Consider the following 16,330-nt stretch of genomic DNA (forward strand, 5'->3'; position numbering starts at 1 on the left):
TGAGAATTGCCAAAATGTGACACAGAGATAAAGTCAGCACTAGCTGTTGGAAAGATGGCACTGATAGACTTGCTCAAAGCAGGCTGGGAGGCTGAGGTTGGCAGATCACCTGCAGTCAGGAGTTCAAGACCAGTCTGGTCAACATGGTGAAATCCTGTCTCTACAAAACATGAAAAAAAAATGAGCTGGGTGACATGGCATGCGCCTGTAATCCCAGCTACTCGGGAGAAGTGCAATACAGTGGAATGCAATAAAATGAGGTATACCTGTATTTTATTTTCTCATAGACATGTGTGGTTCAGTTTTGTTTTTAGCTGTGTTCCTGAGCAGAAGGAGATTGCTGAGTCTCCTAGAGAAGTGAAAGGTTGTGAATTGGTAAACCTTTACTTTATTTTGTGACAGGATCTTGCTCTTTGGCCCAGGCTAAGGTTCAGTGGTATAATCATAGCTCACTGCAACCTCAAACTCCTGGGCTCAAGAGACCCTCCGGCTCAGCCTCTGGAGTAGCTGGCTTTACAGGTATGTGCCACCACAGCTGGCTAATTCAAAAAAAATCTTTTTAGACATGGGGTCTTGCTATATTTCCCAGGCTGGAATAAACTTTTATTTTAAAGCAGAGAAGTCTCAGCAGACATTTTTTAATTTTGGTAAAACTTCAGAGACAGCTACTTAGTTCTTAGTCCCCGGTGCCATGGGAAGTAGGTACTCGAAATTTCTGACCCTTTTAATGTTGTTTTTTCAGGTGGGTTATCACATTATATGCTTACAACTGACCCAGACTTTTTTTTTGAGACGGAGTTTCGCTCTTGTTACCCAGGCTGGAGTGCAATGGCACGATCTCGGCTCACCGCAACCTCCGCCTCCTGGGTTCAGGCAATTCTCCTGCCTCAGCTCCCTGAGTAGCTGGGACTACGGGCATGCGCCACCATGCCCAGCTAATTTTTTGTATGTTTAGTAGAGACGGGGTTTCACCATGTTGACCAGGATGGTCTCGATCTCTTGACCTTGTGATCCACCCACCTCGGCCTCCCAAAGTGCTGGGATTACAGGCATAAGCCACCGCACCCAGCCAGATTTTTTTCTTTTTGTGACAGAGTCTTGTTCTGTCACCCAGGCTGGAGTGCAGTGGTGCAATCCTGGCTCACTGCAACCTCCACCTCCCAGGTTCAAGTGATTCTCATGCCTCGGCCTCCTGAGTAGCTGGGATTACAGACGTGTACCACTCTGCCTGGGTAACTTTTTGGATTTTTAGTAGAGATAGGATTTCACTATGTTGGTCAGGCTAGTCTCAAACTCCTGACCTCAAGCGATCAGCCTGCCTCGACCTCCCAAAGTGTTGGGATTATAGGCATGAGCTACTGTGCCTGACCACAACCCAGACTTTAAATTTTCCTGTATTGGTCGATTTATTTTTCCAATTTTGGAGGGAAATGATGAGAAGGGTGGATTAGTCACTCAAATCTCTGCTAACTTCAGGGAGACTGGTGATTCCTACAGTTTAGATCTGGCTCCCTGGCAAATTGCCTGTGATTGGCTTTAACATTTCTATTTCCCCTGCTGAGGACCTGCTATTTTCCTGGAACTGTGATCTCTTTGCCATGATATTTATTCTATATTTATCCCACAGACTCCATGGCAAAGTTAATCATTGATGGAGCCTGAACCGAACCCTAAGCCTGCCGGTGATTCTGATCACACACTTGGAGCTGCTAGAGAAGAGCCTTCTTTATGGGCTCTACTGTTACAGACAGATATAGTCATCAAATGGAAAAATCCTCAGCATCCTTTTGAATGGCAGTATGTGAGGGTAAATCAGGGATTGGGGTGGTCATCCATAGACCACATTATAAATTTTTATTACTGTTAATCTCTGTGACAGAAATTATTTGCCCCAGGCCAAGAACAGTGGCTTATGCCTGTAATTTCAGCATTTTGGGAGGCCAAAGTGGGAGGATTGCTTCAGGCCAGGAATTCAAAACCATCCTGGGCAACAGAGTGAGAGCCTATCACTACGAAAAAATTTAAAAATTTAAAAACAGGGGCCAGGTGCAGTGGCTCACCCCTGTAATCCCAGCACTTTGGGAGGCTAAGATGGGTGGATCACCTGAGCTCAGGAGTTTGAAACCAGCCTGGGCACATGGTAAAATCCCATCTCTACTGAAAAAAAAGAAAAAAAAGAAACATTAGCTGAGCATGGTGACACATGCCTGTGGTCCTTGGTACTTGGGAGGCTACAGCAAGAAATTTGGAAGGGGTCTGGGCCTCTGATGAATCCAGAGCTTCCATATCAGTTCTGAACTGCCCTTTCAGATTTTTATGTAAGAGATAAATGAGTTGCTATCCTATTTAAGCCACTGTCACTGTGATCTTTCTGTCACTTGCAGCTGAGTGGGATCCCAAATGATAAAGTCCTCCATCTTTAGAATGAATATTCTGTATCAAGTAATCTTTTCCCTTTCTTTTCTTTGTCTTTCTAACAATGAGCCTGAATGCACATGTGATTGGAATGAGGAGGTTAAGTCTTTCAATTGCCGACCCCTTACTGGCTGAGATCTCCTTAAAACTCTGACTTCTTCTCTTACCACTTAGCCATTGTTGGGAACCAAAACTCAGTTCTACCTGCAGAATGTCCTGGCAAACCTGGTAGACAGTCTCCAAATACCTGTGTGGACAAAGTTTGAGGACGTGACTAAAATATTGTCAAAATTAAAGCTAATTATACATTTCCCATCACGTAAGAAAAGTAGGAACTACAAATCCCAGCGGGGGGATGTGAATTTGACTGTCAGCAATACAGATGAGTTTAGATTCTGGGAACAGTTAGTGAAGACATAAAACTTGCCAACCAAAATCATGTAGGCAAAGCCCCTGCTTGAGACATGGGTGACCCACACTGTACAAAATAAGGGCAACACTTCAGATCTTCCTCTGTCTGGAAGCTAGTAATTATCCCTTGCTTTAAATAGTTAATTGAAAAAACATCAAGCAGCCAGGCGTGGTGGCTCACACCTGTAATCCCAGCACTTTGGGAGGCCAAGGCAGGTGGATCACTTAAGGTCAGGAGTTCGAGACCAGCCTGGCCAACATGGTGAAACCCCGTCTCTACTAAAAATACAAAAATTAGCCAGGTGTGGTGGCGTGCACCTGTAATCTCAGCTACTCAGGAGGCTGAGGCAGGAGAATCGCTTGAACCCGGGAGGCGGAGGTTGCAGTGAGCCAAGATCATGCCTAGCCTGGGCAACAGAGCAAGACTCCATCTCAAATTAATTAATTAATTAATTAATTAAAAAACATCAAGCTGAATAAATGGCTGCAGGAGATTCCTGGCCCCCAGAGTTACTGAGAATAACACCCAGAAGAGTCAGCTCAAGTGCTCAGTAACCTTGGATCGTTCTCTCTGCATTGTCCGAGAGTGTAGGTTTTGTCTGTTTTTCAAGATGGCCAACTAGGGACATCTGCTTCTGGGAAGATGGAATAGACATATTTCTCCCTAGTTTTCCCACTAAAAACCCTGAAAATTATATAAAAACAAACATAAGAAACCCAAGAGATGAAGAGAGGAAGAGACGGACCGGGTAAGGACATTGAGACCCAGGGAACAGCACGGTGGTGACTTCCCTGGGTTTTCCTTTCGACTCTAGCCCTCACCCCTGCAAATGCTACTAAATGTTGAGTGGGAGACTAGATGTCCCATCTCATGAGGCTGTAATGTAGACTGTAAACATAAAATGCATATATAGAACCTACTGCTGGGGTGTTATGAGAGAGGGCCAAGAATTTCATCCTTAACAGGAGGTAATGACCCCACCTTGTCCTGCAACCCCACTTTATGGAATCAATGGAGACCATGTGAGGGGCCTGGACTTCTACCCCATAACTCACTATAATGAGCACCCACAGAGGCCTTTCCATTGGAGTGGTGGCAGAGGAGCCTAGTGGAGGGTCAGGATTTTCACCATTGCCTAGCAGTAACAAGGTCACTCTGCACCTTGTGGCCTCAGCAGCCACATGTGGTGTAATAACCAGGCACCCCTACCTCTACCAGCCAGGGAGGTATCCGTGCAGGCCTAGTGGAAGGCTGGATCTCTCACCCCCACCTAGCAATAATAATAAGCACCCCTTCCCCCATCAGATATCAACAGAGCCAACTGAGAGATCTGGATTTCTACCTCCATTTAGCAGTAATGAAGCAGCACTCATCCTTGCCTTGCCAGAATAATGTCATAGAAAGCCACCAGAAACAGAAGGTATTGATAAGATCCAAAGTCTCATTACCCCCAAATTCTAAGTTTAAATAAAAAAATCATACATTATGAGTGATCCAAAAACCATCAAGAACTCAAATTGAATGGAAAAAAAAAAAAACAATCAATAGATGCTAACACCAAGATGACAGAGATGTTAGAATGATCTTTCAAAGATTTTAAAGTAGCCATTGTAAAAATGCCTCAATGAGCAATTAATAATGAGCTTGAAGCAAACAAATAAGCAACAAAAAAACTCAGCAAAGAAATAGAAAGCCTCAGCAAAGAAGTGGAAGATATAAAGTAGAACCAAATTAAAACTTTATAGGTGAAAAATACAATAACAGAAATTATAAACTCAATGAATGGGCTCATCCGCAAAATAGAAGGCACAGAGAAACCAATCAGTGAACTTGAAGATGGAATGATAGACATTACTCAATCTGAACAGAGAGAAAATAGAAAAATGAACAGAATTGCAAGGACTTATGGGACTATAACAAAAAGGCTAATATTTGTTTCACTGAATTCCTGGAAGAAGAAAAGAAAGAGGCCAAGGCTGAAAAGTATTGGAAGAAATAATGGTGAAAACTTTCCAAGTCTGGCAGAAGACATAAGCTACAGATTCAAGAAGATGAGTAAACCCCAAACAGAATAAAACAACAGCAACAAAAACTCCAGGCCAACATACTTCATAATCAAATTTCTAAAAACTGAAGATGAAGAAAAATATCTTGAAAGCAGCAAGAAATGAAAAAGTCTTGCTTACAGAGGGAAAGAAATTAATTGTAATGGCTGGGCATGGTGCTCATGCCTGTAATCCTAGCACTTTGGGAGGCCAAGGTGGGCAGATCATGAGGTCTGGGGTTCAAGACAAGCCTGAACAACAAGGTGAAACCCCACCTCTACTAAAAATACAAAAATTAGCTGGGCATGGTGGCACACACCTGTAATCCCAGCTACTTGGGAGGCTGAGGCAGGAGAATCACTTGAAACCGGGAGGCAGAGGTTGCAGTGAGCCAAGATCATACCACTGCACTCCTGTCTGAGTGACAGAGCAAGAGTCTGTCTCAAAAACAACAAAAAAGAAATCAATCTTAATGACAGTGGATTTTTCATCAGAAGCCATGGATGCTGGAAGGAAGTGGCACAACATTTTTCAAGTGCTGAAAGTAAAGAACTACCAACCAAGAATCCTATACACAGTGAAAATATTCTTCAGGAAACAAGGAGAAGTCAAGGCATCCTCAATCAAAGGAAAACTAAAACTGTGTCATCAGCAGACATGTTTTAAATAGGCAAAAGGAGTTCTCAAAAAAGAAAGAAAATGATAAAAGAAATAATCTTGAAATATCTGGGAAGAAGAAAACACATGGTAATCAAAAATAAGGGTAAGTATAGTAGACTTTCCTTTCCTAAATTGTGTTTGATGGTTGAAGCAGAAATTATAACACGTTTGATGTAGTTCTAAATGAATGTATAGGAAAAATTTAAGACAATTATATTAGAAGTAGGAAAAGTAAGGGGCATAAAAGGAGGTAAAGTTTCAGCTGAGTGCGGTGAATAATCCCAGCACTTTGGGAGGTCTAGGTGGGCAGATCGCTTGATGTCAGGAGTTTGAGATCAGCCTTGCCAACATGGTCTCTACTAAAAATAAAAAAATTAGCCAGGCGTGATGGTGCATGCTTCTAGTCTCAGCCACTAGGGAGGCTGAGGCAGGAGAATCGGTTGAACCCGGGAGGCAGAGGTTGCAGTAAACTGAGATTGCGCAACTGCACTCCAGCCTGGGTGACAGAGTGAGACTCAGTCTCATAAATAAATAAATAAATAAATAAACACGACCCAACTATATATGCTATAATATACAAGAATCTCTCTTCAAATACAATGACACAGGTAGGTGGAAAGTAAAAGGATGAAATAAGAAGTATCAAAAAAATTAATCAAATGACGGCAGAATGGCTATATTAATATGAGATAAAGTAGACTTTAGAGCAAAGAAAATTACTAGGGACATAAAAGGATATTATATAATAAAAGACTTAATCCTCTAATAACACACAGCAATCCTCAGTGTGTTGAGCAATCCTCAACTGAGCTGCGAAAATATATGAAGCCGAAACTAATAGAACTGTGCTATGGTTTGAATGTTTGTTCCTTACAATCTCATGTTCATATTTAATCCCCATTGTTGGAGGTGGGACCTGGTGGGAGGTGTTTGATCATGGGGGAGGATTCCTCACGAATAGTTTAGCAGCATCCCCTTAGTGATGAGTGAGTTTTTGTTCTGAGCTTATGCAAGATCTGGTGTTTAAAAGTGTGTGGCACCTTCCTCCCCATCTCTCTTGTTCCCTCTCTCACCACGTGATATGCCTGCTCCCTCTTGGCCTTCTACCATGACTGTAAGCCTCCTGAAGCCCGCATCAGAGGCAGATGCTGGCACCACACTTCCTGTGCAGCCTTAAGAACGATGAGCCAATTAAACCTCTTTTCTCTGCAAATTACCCAGTCTCAGATGCTCCTTATAGCAATGTAAAAACAGCCTAATACAAACTGAAAAGAGAAACAGACAAATCTACAATTATAGCTGGAGATTTCTACACCTCTCTCTCAGTAATTGCTTAGAACAAGTAGACAGAAAATCAAGATTGTAAGAAGGCTTAATAACATCATCAGCCAACAGGATCTAATTAAACTTTATAGAGTACTCCACCTAACAATAGCAGAATGCACATTCTTTTCAAGTACCCATGGGACACACACCAAGATAGATTACATCCTGGGCCATGAGACAAGCTTCAGAAAATTTTAAATAATTAAAAACACAGAGTGTGTTCTCTGGCCAGTAGAATCAAATTAGAAATCAATGAAAGAAAGATGATGAGTACAACTACAAACACTTGAAAAATAAACAACATACTTCTAAGTAATCTGTGAGTCAAAGAGGAAGTCTCAAGGGGAATTAAAAATACGTTGAACTGAACGAAAATAAAATGGTAGCCTATCAAAATTTGTGGGACACAGCTAAAACAGAGCCAAGAAGGAAATCTAGAACACTAAATACATCCATTCCAAAAGAGGAAAAGCTGGTCAGGTGTGGAGTTTCATGCCTGTAATCCCAGCACTCTGGGAGGGTGAGGCCGATGGATCACCTGAGGTACAGAGTTTGAGACCAGCCTGGGCAACATGGTGAAACCCCAGCTCTACTAAAAATACAAAAAATTAGCCGGGTGTGGTGGCGCATGCCTGTAATCCCAGCTACTAGGGAGGCTGAGGCAAGAGAATCACTTGAACCTGGGAGGTAGAGGTTGCAGTGAGCCAAGATTGCGCCATTGTACTTCGAGCTTGGGTGATAAGAGTGAAAATCTGTTTCAAGGAAAAAAAAAAAAAAAAAAGAAAGAAAGAAAAGAGGAAAAGCCTCAAATCAAGCTCCTACCCAACAAATCTAGAAAAGGAGAGCAAAATTAACCCAAGCCAGAGGAAGGAAATAATAAAGATTAAAAACAGAAATCAATAAAATTCAAGACAGAAAAACAATGAAGAAAAATTAGTAAAACAAAAAGCTGTTTCTTTAAAAATGTGGATAAAATAAACAACCCCCTAAGCAAGACTCCAAAACAAAACAAAACGAAATAAGAGAAGGCCAAATTCCCAATATTAAGAATGAAACAAGGGCTATTGTTACTGACACTGCAAACATTAAAAAGATAAAGGAATTCTTAAAATAATTCTATACATATAGAATTGAAAATTTAGATCAAATAGACCAACTTCTTGAAAAACAGAAACTACCACATCACACCTAGTATGAAATAGATAATTTGAATATTTTATAACTACTAAGAAAATGTAATTTTTAATTAAAAGATCCCCCCCAAAAAAATCTCCAGGCCCAGATAGAGTTTTACTGGATAATTCTACCAAATACTTAAAAGAAAAATTAACATCAATTCTACATGATATTGTCTAGAAAATAGAATACTTTTCATTTCATTTTATGAAGCTAGTGCTACATGTAGGGCATTTAAAGGATTTGAAGAATTATAGGGCTAATCAAGAAAAATGATCTGGGCTGGGCACATTGGCTTATGCCTGTAATCCCAGCACTTTGGGAGGCCAAGGCAGGCAGATCACTTAAGGCTAGGAGTTCAAGACCAGCCTGGCCAACATGGCAAAACCCTGTCTCTACTAACAATACAAAAATTAGCCGGGCATGGCGGCGGGCACCTGTAATCCCAGCTACTTGGGAGACTGAGGCACGAGAATCACTTGAACCTGGGAGGCGAAGGTTGCAGTAAGCTGAGATTGTGTCACTGCACTCCAGCCTGGGTGACAGAGTGAGACTCCATTTCAAGAAAAAGAAAAAGAAAAAGAAAAAAGATCTGACCATAAGAGGTGGTAACTCATAGCATGAGACTGTGCAGAGACTTATGGTGAGCAGGCCACTATCCAGAAGGGGAAAAAGGCCAGGGAGCTCCCAGAGGAAGGGGAATGGGAGAGAGGGCTTCTGTGTCTAGGTGATGCCACTCAGCAGCATGGTGGGCGTCTCTGGTTCAGAGAACTCTAAAGGGCATCAGTGGCTTGGGATCTCATAACCGTAAGCCTCTGTCTGATAAATGGACAGCAGATGCAGATAAGGTTTCATGGGATATGCAAAGAAAGCAGGCCCTAAATGACCAAACCTTTGCTTATTTGGGTGATTTTTAAAATAATTGGGCCAGGTGTGGTGGCTCATGTTTGTAATCCCAGCACTTTGGGAGCCTGAAGTGGGAGGAATGCTTGAAACCAGGAATTTGAGACCAGCTTTGGTAACATAGCAAGATCCCGTCTTTACAAAAATACAAATTAGAAAATTAGCCAGACATGGTTGGGTGCTCCTGTAGTCCCAGCTACTTGGGAGGCTGAGGTGGGAGGATCACTTGAGCCCATGGGTTCGAGGTTGCAGTGAACTATGGTTGTGCCACTGTATGCAAGCCTGGGTAACAGAGACCTGTCTCTAACACAAAACAAAACAAAATAAAATAATTGAATGTATAAAATTTTCAGTTTGAAAAGCCAGTGGGCTTTTGAGCTAATAGCCTACAGTGAAAAAATAAATGACCTGGAATACAGTAAATAAAAGCCAACTTTAGCTTATTTATATAACATTACCCAAACCAGACAGGACAGAACAGCAACAACAACAAAAAGACAGAGACAGACAGAGAAGACTGCAGCCCAATACCCCTCATGAATATGGACACAGAAGTACTGAACAAAATATTGGCAGAGAGAATTCAGGTATATACAAAACAATTACACACTGTGACCAAGTAGCGTTCTTCTAGGAATGTAGGCTGGTCCAATATTCAAAAATTAATTAATGTGGTTCACCATATAAAGAAGAAAAAAACACGTGACTGTATCAGTCCATAAAGAAAAAGCACTTGATAATGTTCGACACCCATTCATGGTCAAAGCACTGAGAAAGAGTAAGATTAGAGGAGAACTTCTTCAAACTGGACAGAGAACCTGAACAAAATACCTACAGTTAACATTAAACTTAATGGTGAAAGACTGAATGCTTTCCCTGAAGGACAGAGAACAAGGCAAGGATGTATGCACTCACCACTCTTATTCAACATAATGCTGGAAGTTCTAGCCAGTGCAATAGGCAAGAAAGGGTAATAAGAAGCAAACAAATTGAAAAGGAATAAAACTGTCCTTATATGTAGATGACATGATTGTCTACATAGAAAGTCCTGAGGAATCTGCCAAACAAACAACCAAAAAACTCCTAAAAATAAGTGAGTTCATCAAGGTTGACAGACACAAGACAACACATAAAAATCTACTATATTTCTATAGACCCTTCCTTCCTTCCTTCCTTCCTCCCATTCTCTCCCTCTTTCTTTCTTATCTTTCTTTCTCCTCTTTTTCTTTCACTTTCTTCCTTCCTTACATTTCCTTCCTTCCTTCCTTCTTCCTTTCTGCCTTTCCCTCCCTCCCTTCCTTCCTTCTGTCTTTTTCTTTCTTTTTCTTTTTGTGAGATGGGGTACTCACTCTGTCATCCAGGCTGGAGTGCAGTGGCATGAGCTCAGTGCACTGTAACCTCCAACTTCAGGGCTCAAATGATCCTCCCACCTCAGCCTCCTAAGTAGCTGGGACTACAGGTACATGTCACCATGCCTGCCTAATTTTTTTGTATTTTTGGTAGAGATGGGGTTTTACCATGTTGTCCAGGCTGACCTTGAACTCCTGAGCTCAAGTGATCTGCTCACCTCAGCCTCTCAAAGTGCTGGGATTATAGGTATGAGCCACTGCATCCAGCCTTTATAACTAGAATACTTCTATATATCAGAAATGAAGACACAAACACCAAAATTAAAAATACAATACCAGGCCAGGTGCAGTGGCTTATGCCTGTAATCCCAGCACTTTGGGAGGCCGAGGCGGGTGGATCACTTGAGGCCAGGAGTTTGAAACCAGCCTGGCCAACGTGGCAAAACCCCATCTCTACTAAAAACACAAAAATTAGCCAGGTGTGGTAGCATGCAGCTGTAATTCCAGCTACTTGGGAGGCTGAGGCATGAGAATTGCTTGAACCCAAGAGGCAGGGGTTGCAGTGGGCAGAGATTGCACCACTGCCCTCCAGCCTGAGTGACAGAGCAAGTCTCTCTCTCTCTCTTTCCATATATGTATGTATATAATATATAAAATACATATAAAATAAAAATACAATACCATTTAAAATTGCTTAAAAAGTGAAATTCTTAAGTGTAAATCTAACAAAACATGTAGGACTTGAATGCTGAAAACTACAAAATGCTGACAAAAGAAATAAAAGAAGATTGAAATAAATAGAGACAAAATTGTGCTCATGGATTGAAACCTTAATTTAGTAAAGATGTTAACTCTCGGCCAGGCTCAAAGGCTCACACCTATAATCCCAGCACTTTGGGAGGCCAAGGCGGACAGATCACGAGATCAGGAGTTTGAGACCAGCCTGACCAACGTGGTGAAAGCCTGTCTCTACTAAAAATACAAAAATTAGCTGGGTGTGGTAACGCATGCCTGTAATCCCAGTTACTTAGGAGGCTGAGGCAGGAGAATCGCTTTGAACCCAGGAGGCGGAGGTTGCAGTGAGGTTTCAGTGAGCTGAGATCACACCATTGCTTTCCATCCTGGGCAACAGAGTGAGACTCTGTCTCAAAAAAAAAAAAAAAAAAAAAAAGATGTTAATTCTCCCCAGATTGATATGCAGGCATAAGTCAATTTCTATCAAAATTCCAGAAAGATTTTGTAGATCTTACTGGATTATTCTAAAATTTATATGGAAAGGCAGAGGAACAAAAATAGCTAATCCAGTTTTGTAAAAGAAGAATAAATTGAGAAGACTCAGTCTACCCAATTGTAAGACTTATTATATAGCAGCAGCAGTTAAGATTGTATGGCACTGGCAGAGGATAGACTTAGACCAATGGGACAGACTAGAGAAGCCACAAAGAGAAAAAGTCAACCACTCGCATATGTCCAGTTGATTTTGACAAAGATGCAGAAGGCATTCAATGGAACAAATATATTTTTTTTTTTTGCCACTCGAAAAACCATATCGAAAGGTCTTTTTATTTTTAGACAATGTCGTACACAAATTAATCATGTAGGCAATTATTTTAGGTGCCGTATAGGGAAAAACTTACTACTTTGGGTTTTTTTTTTGTTTTTTTTTTGAGACGGAGTCTTGCTCTGTCACCCAGGCTGGAGTGTAGCGGCGTGATCTCAGCTCACTGCAACCTCCGCCTCCCGGGTTCAAGGAATTCTCCTGCCTCAGCCTCCCAAGTAGCTGGGACTATAGGCACGTGCCACCACACCCAGATAATTTTTGTATTTTTAGCAGAGACAGGGTTTTGCCATGTTGGCCAGGCTGGTCTTGAACTCCTGACCTCAGGTGATCCACCCGCCTTGGCCTCCCAAAGTGCTGGGATTACAGGCGTGAGCCACCGCGCCCGGCCTACTGTGTTTGTTTTTAATAATCTGATGCTCTAGCCAATGAAACTGTCTTCTTTATACTCATAACACTTCTGACACCAGACATGTATGGGGTTTTCCCACACCAAGCAATTCTCCAGTTCTCCGCAGGCATCACCTGGGTGTCCTACAACTCAGCTCTGACACTATCTACCTGGAGTTAGCATAGACCACTCAGGTTAAGGGCTCAGTTCCACAAGACTGCCCCCCACTTCAGACGCCAATCTCATGTCCATGTTTTCACAGGTGCTTCTGATTGACTGGCTATAAATTTGAGGAATTTGGGTTCCTACAACCCCCTCCTAGGGTTTTAGGACAGAGATGCATAGGGTAAGCTGTGTGGGAAGAAACTGGGCTTCCATGCCCTTTCTAGGTGTGCCACCCCCCCAGTACCTTGACAAGTTCACCAGCCTGGAAGCTCTCCAAAACCTCCCCTTTAGATTTTTATAGAGATTTTTATGGAGGCCTCATGACGCAGGCATGACTGTTGACTCAGTCATACCTATGGTTGATTACATAGGCATGGATGATTACATCATTGGCCTAAAAAAGATTTCTTTTTTTGAGATGGAGTCTGGCTCTGTCACCCAGGCTGGAGTACAGTGGTGTGGTCTCAGCTCACTGCAACCTCCATGTCCAGGGTTCAAGCGATTCTTGTACTTTAGCCAGAGTAGCTGGGACTAGAGGTGCGCCACCATACCCGGCTAATTTTTGCATTTTAGTAGATACAGGGTTTTGCCATGTTAGCCAGGCTGGTCTCGAACTCCTGGCCTCAAGTGATCTGCCCATCTTGGCCTCCCAAAGTGCTGGGATTACAGGTGTGAGCCACCATGCCAGGCTTATTTAATAGTCTTGAAATGACAAAGTTATAGAAAGGGAGAATAGATTAGTGGTTGCCAGAGATTACAGAATGATAGGAAGAAGGCCTATGGCTATTAAAGGGCTTCATGATAATCCTTGTGATGGAAATTGTTCTGTATCTTGACTGTATCAACATCAATATCCTGGTTGTGATCTAGTTTTGCAACATGTTGCCACTGAGGGAAATTGGGTAAAGGATACACAAGATTTCTGTTTCTTTCCTTCCTTCCTTCCTTCCCTCCTTCCCTCCCTCCCTCCCTCCCTCCTTCCCAGGAAAGACCTGATAATCTCTTTCTTTTTTTCTTTTTTTTGTTGAGTCAGGGTCTTGCTCTGTTGCCCAGCCTGGAGTGCAGTAGTACGGTCTTGGCTCACTGCAACCTCCCCACTCCCGGGCTTAAACGATTATCCCGCCTCAGCCTCAGGAGTAGTTGGGATTACAGGCATGCGCCACCATGTCCAGATTACTTTTTTTTGTTTTTAATTTTCTTTCGGCTTAGTTTTGTATTTTTTGCATAGACAGGGTTTCACAATGTTGCCCAGGCTGGTCTCAAACTTCTGAGTTCAAGCCATCTGCCTGCCTCAACTCCCAAAGTGCTGGGATTACAGATGTGAGCCACCGCACTGGCCTGAGAATCTATTTCTTATAATTGCATATGAATCTACAGTTATCCCAAAACAAAATTTTTATTTATTTATTTATTTATTTATTTATTGAGATGGAGTCTTGCTCTGTTGCCCAGGCTGGAGTGCAGTGGAATGATCTCGGCTCACTGCAACCTCTGCCTCCTGGGTTTAAGTGATTCTTCTGCCTCAGTCTCCCAAGTAGCTGGGATTATAGCTGTGTTCCACCATGCCTGGCTAATTTCTGTATTTTTAGTAGGGACAGGGTTTCACCATGTTGGCCAGGTTGGTCTGGAACTCCTGACCTCAGGTGAGCCACTGTGCCCGGCCCAAAACAGAAATTTTATTTAAGTGTGGTGGCTCACGCTTGTAATCCCAGCACTTTGGGAGGCAAGATAGGCTAATCACCTGAGGTCAGGAGTTTGAGAGCAGCCTGACCAACATGGAGAACCCCACTTCTACTTAAAAAAAAAAAAAATTAGCCAGGTGTGGTAGCACATGCCTGTAATCCCAGTTACTCGGGAAGCTGAGGCAGGAGAATCGCTCCAACCAGGAGGTGGAGGTTGCGGTGACCCGAGATTGCGCCATGGTACTCCAGCCTGGGCAACAAGAGCTCAATTCTGTCTCAAAAAAAAAAGTGAAAATTTAAGGCCAGGCACAGGGGATCAAGTCTGTAATCGCAGCACTGTGGGACGCCAAGGTGGTCGGATCACCTGAGGTCAGGAGTTCAAGACCAGCCTGGCCAACATGGCAAAACCTTGTTTCTACTAAAAATACAAAATTTAGCCAGTCATGGTGGTACATGCCTGTAGTCCCAGCTACTTGGGAGGCTGAGTCAGGAGAATCGCTTGAATCCAGGAGGTGGAGGTTGCAGTGAGCTAACATCAAACCATTGAACTCTAGCTTACAGAACAAGACCCCATGTAAAAAAAAGAAGGAAAAAAAAAAAAAAAACCCTGAAAACTTGGACAAGCCCCGTGGCTCACACCTATAATCCCAGCATTTTAGGAAGTGGAGACAGGAAGATCCCTTGAGCCCAAAAGTTTGAGACCAGCCTGAGCAACATATGGAGACCTTATCTCTACAAAAAATGAACAAATTAGCCAGGCTTGGTGGTATGTGCCTGTAGTCCCAGCTACTCAGGAGGCTGAGGTGGGAGGATGGCTTGAGACCAGGAAGCAGAGGTTGCAGTGAGTCGAGATGGCACCATTGCACTCCAGCCTAGGTGACAAAGGGAGATCCTGTCTCAAAAATGACAACAACAACAAAACAAAACAAAACATAAAATCCAGAAAATTTTTTAACTGATTACAGATGTATTAATTTATCAGATGTTCCATGCAAAAGACAGCCTGTTTTTACTTAGATTTATAAAAAATCTACGTCTGGGGTTTTCAGGCCAGTACTTAATATGAGGAACCAGAGGTTTTAAATGTGACTATTTCACTATAAGCCACTGTCCATACACATATAAAGTGGTGGTCTTAAAAAAGCTTTTTATTGGGCCGTGACTCAGTTAGTCCAAGCTAAGTTGCATGAGCCCTGACGAGTCATTCTCATAAGCACCGACACCATAACCCACTTTGAGAGGTGATGGGTTCTCTTAATAATCTCCAGTCAGAAAAAAAAATATTTTTCTCCCCTCCTTTAGCTTAGACTTAGAGTGTAATGTTATTTTTCCTATTCTGGCTCAGCTGGATGCATAACTTTCTATTGTGAAAGAATGAAAAGATAAGCATACTTTTCTATGCAGATTACACATGAAGATTTTTTATCATGATCTAGGAGTGGCCTTAACAGGTATTTGGTCCTGATGACTAATTATTGCCCAAAAGAACAGCTTCGGGTCAACTATTCAAAAGCCAAGTTCACTGTTTTTTAATGTTTTTTTGAGAAGGAGTCTTGCTCTATCACCCAGGCTGGAGTACAGTGCTGCAATCTTGGCTCACTGCAACCTCTGCCTCCCTGGTTCAAACGATTCTCTTGCCCCAGCCTCCTGAGTAGCTAGAATTACAGGCACCCACAACTATACCTGGCTAATTTTTTATGTTTTTGGTAGAGATGGGAGGTTTCACCATGTTGGCCAGGCTGGCCTCAAACTCCTGACTTCAAGTGATCCGCCCTCCTCGGCCTTCCAAAGTGCTGGGATTACAAGCGTGAGTCACTGCACCTGGTCACAAATTCACTGTTTTAAGCAGATATCCCATAACGTTTTCCCAGTCTGCCCCAAATAAGCCCCTAAAAGACCAGTAAGCTCACTCATGGTCTGTGGCTTGGGTAGAAAATGAAGAGGGGCATGCAGTGTCCACTCAGAGACAAGGGGGTGTGCCTCTCCAGGGAAGGCAGGCAGACTCCTTCTCAGGAGGCCTCAGGTGGCACCTGTCACCTTCAGCAATTTTCCATGGTCCACTGGGTGGTCTTTGGTCTTACAGGCTAAGGAACCTGGTTTTGCCAGCTATACTCACCAGGCATATGAGATTAGATGGAAAAGCAAAACTTGATGCATTAATTTACTGAGAGGCATGTTTCATATTCGCTTTCATCAATGCTTTGAGACTACAAAGAAGTCTCTAAGAACCAGGAAATGAGGGTGCCCA

General features: G+C 42.6%; 1 long non-coding RNA gene across 2 annotated transcripts in view; it reads left to right on the forward strand.

Moving 5' to 3' along the window:
- The first annotated feature begins 435 nt into the window (after positions 1-435).
- The window catches only part of LOC105719680 (uncharacterized), a 60,214-nt gene continuing 44,319 nt past the window's right edge, over positions 436-16,330 (forward strand). For both annotated transcript variants that reach the window (XR_010345599.1, XR_010345598.1), the window contains exons 1-2: positions 436-519; positions 1,628-1,807. This is a non-coding gene — a long non-coding RNA (uncharacterized LOC105719680). The remainder of the gene's footprint in view (positions 520-1,627; positions 1,808-16,330) is intronic.

This window comes from Aotus nancymaae, unplaced genomic scaffold (assembly GCF_030222135.1).
Source record: "Aotus nancymaae isolate 86718 unplaced genomic scaffold, 86718_ANA_hifiasm-v0.15.2.pri h1tg000036l, whole genome shotgun sequence".
Taxonomy (NCBI): Eukaryota; Metazoa; Chordata; class Mammalia; order Primates; family Aotidae; genus Aotus; species Aotus nancymaae.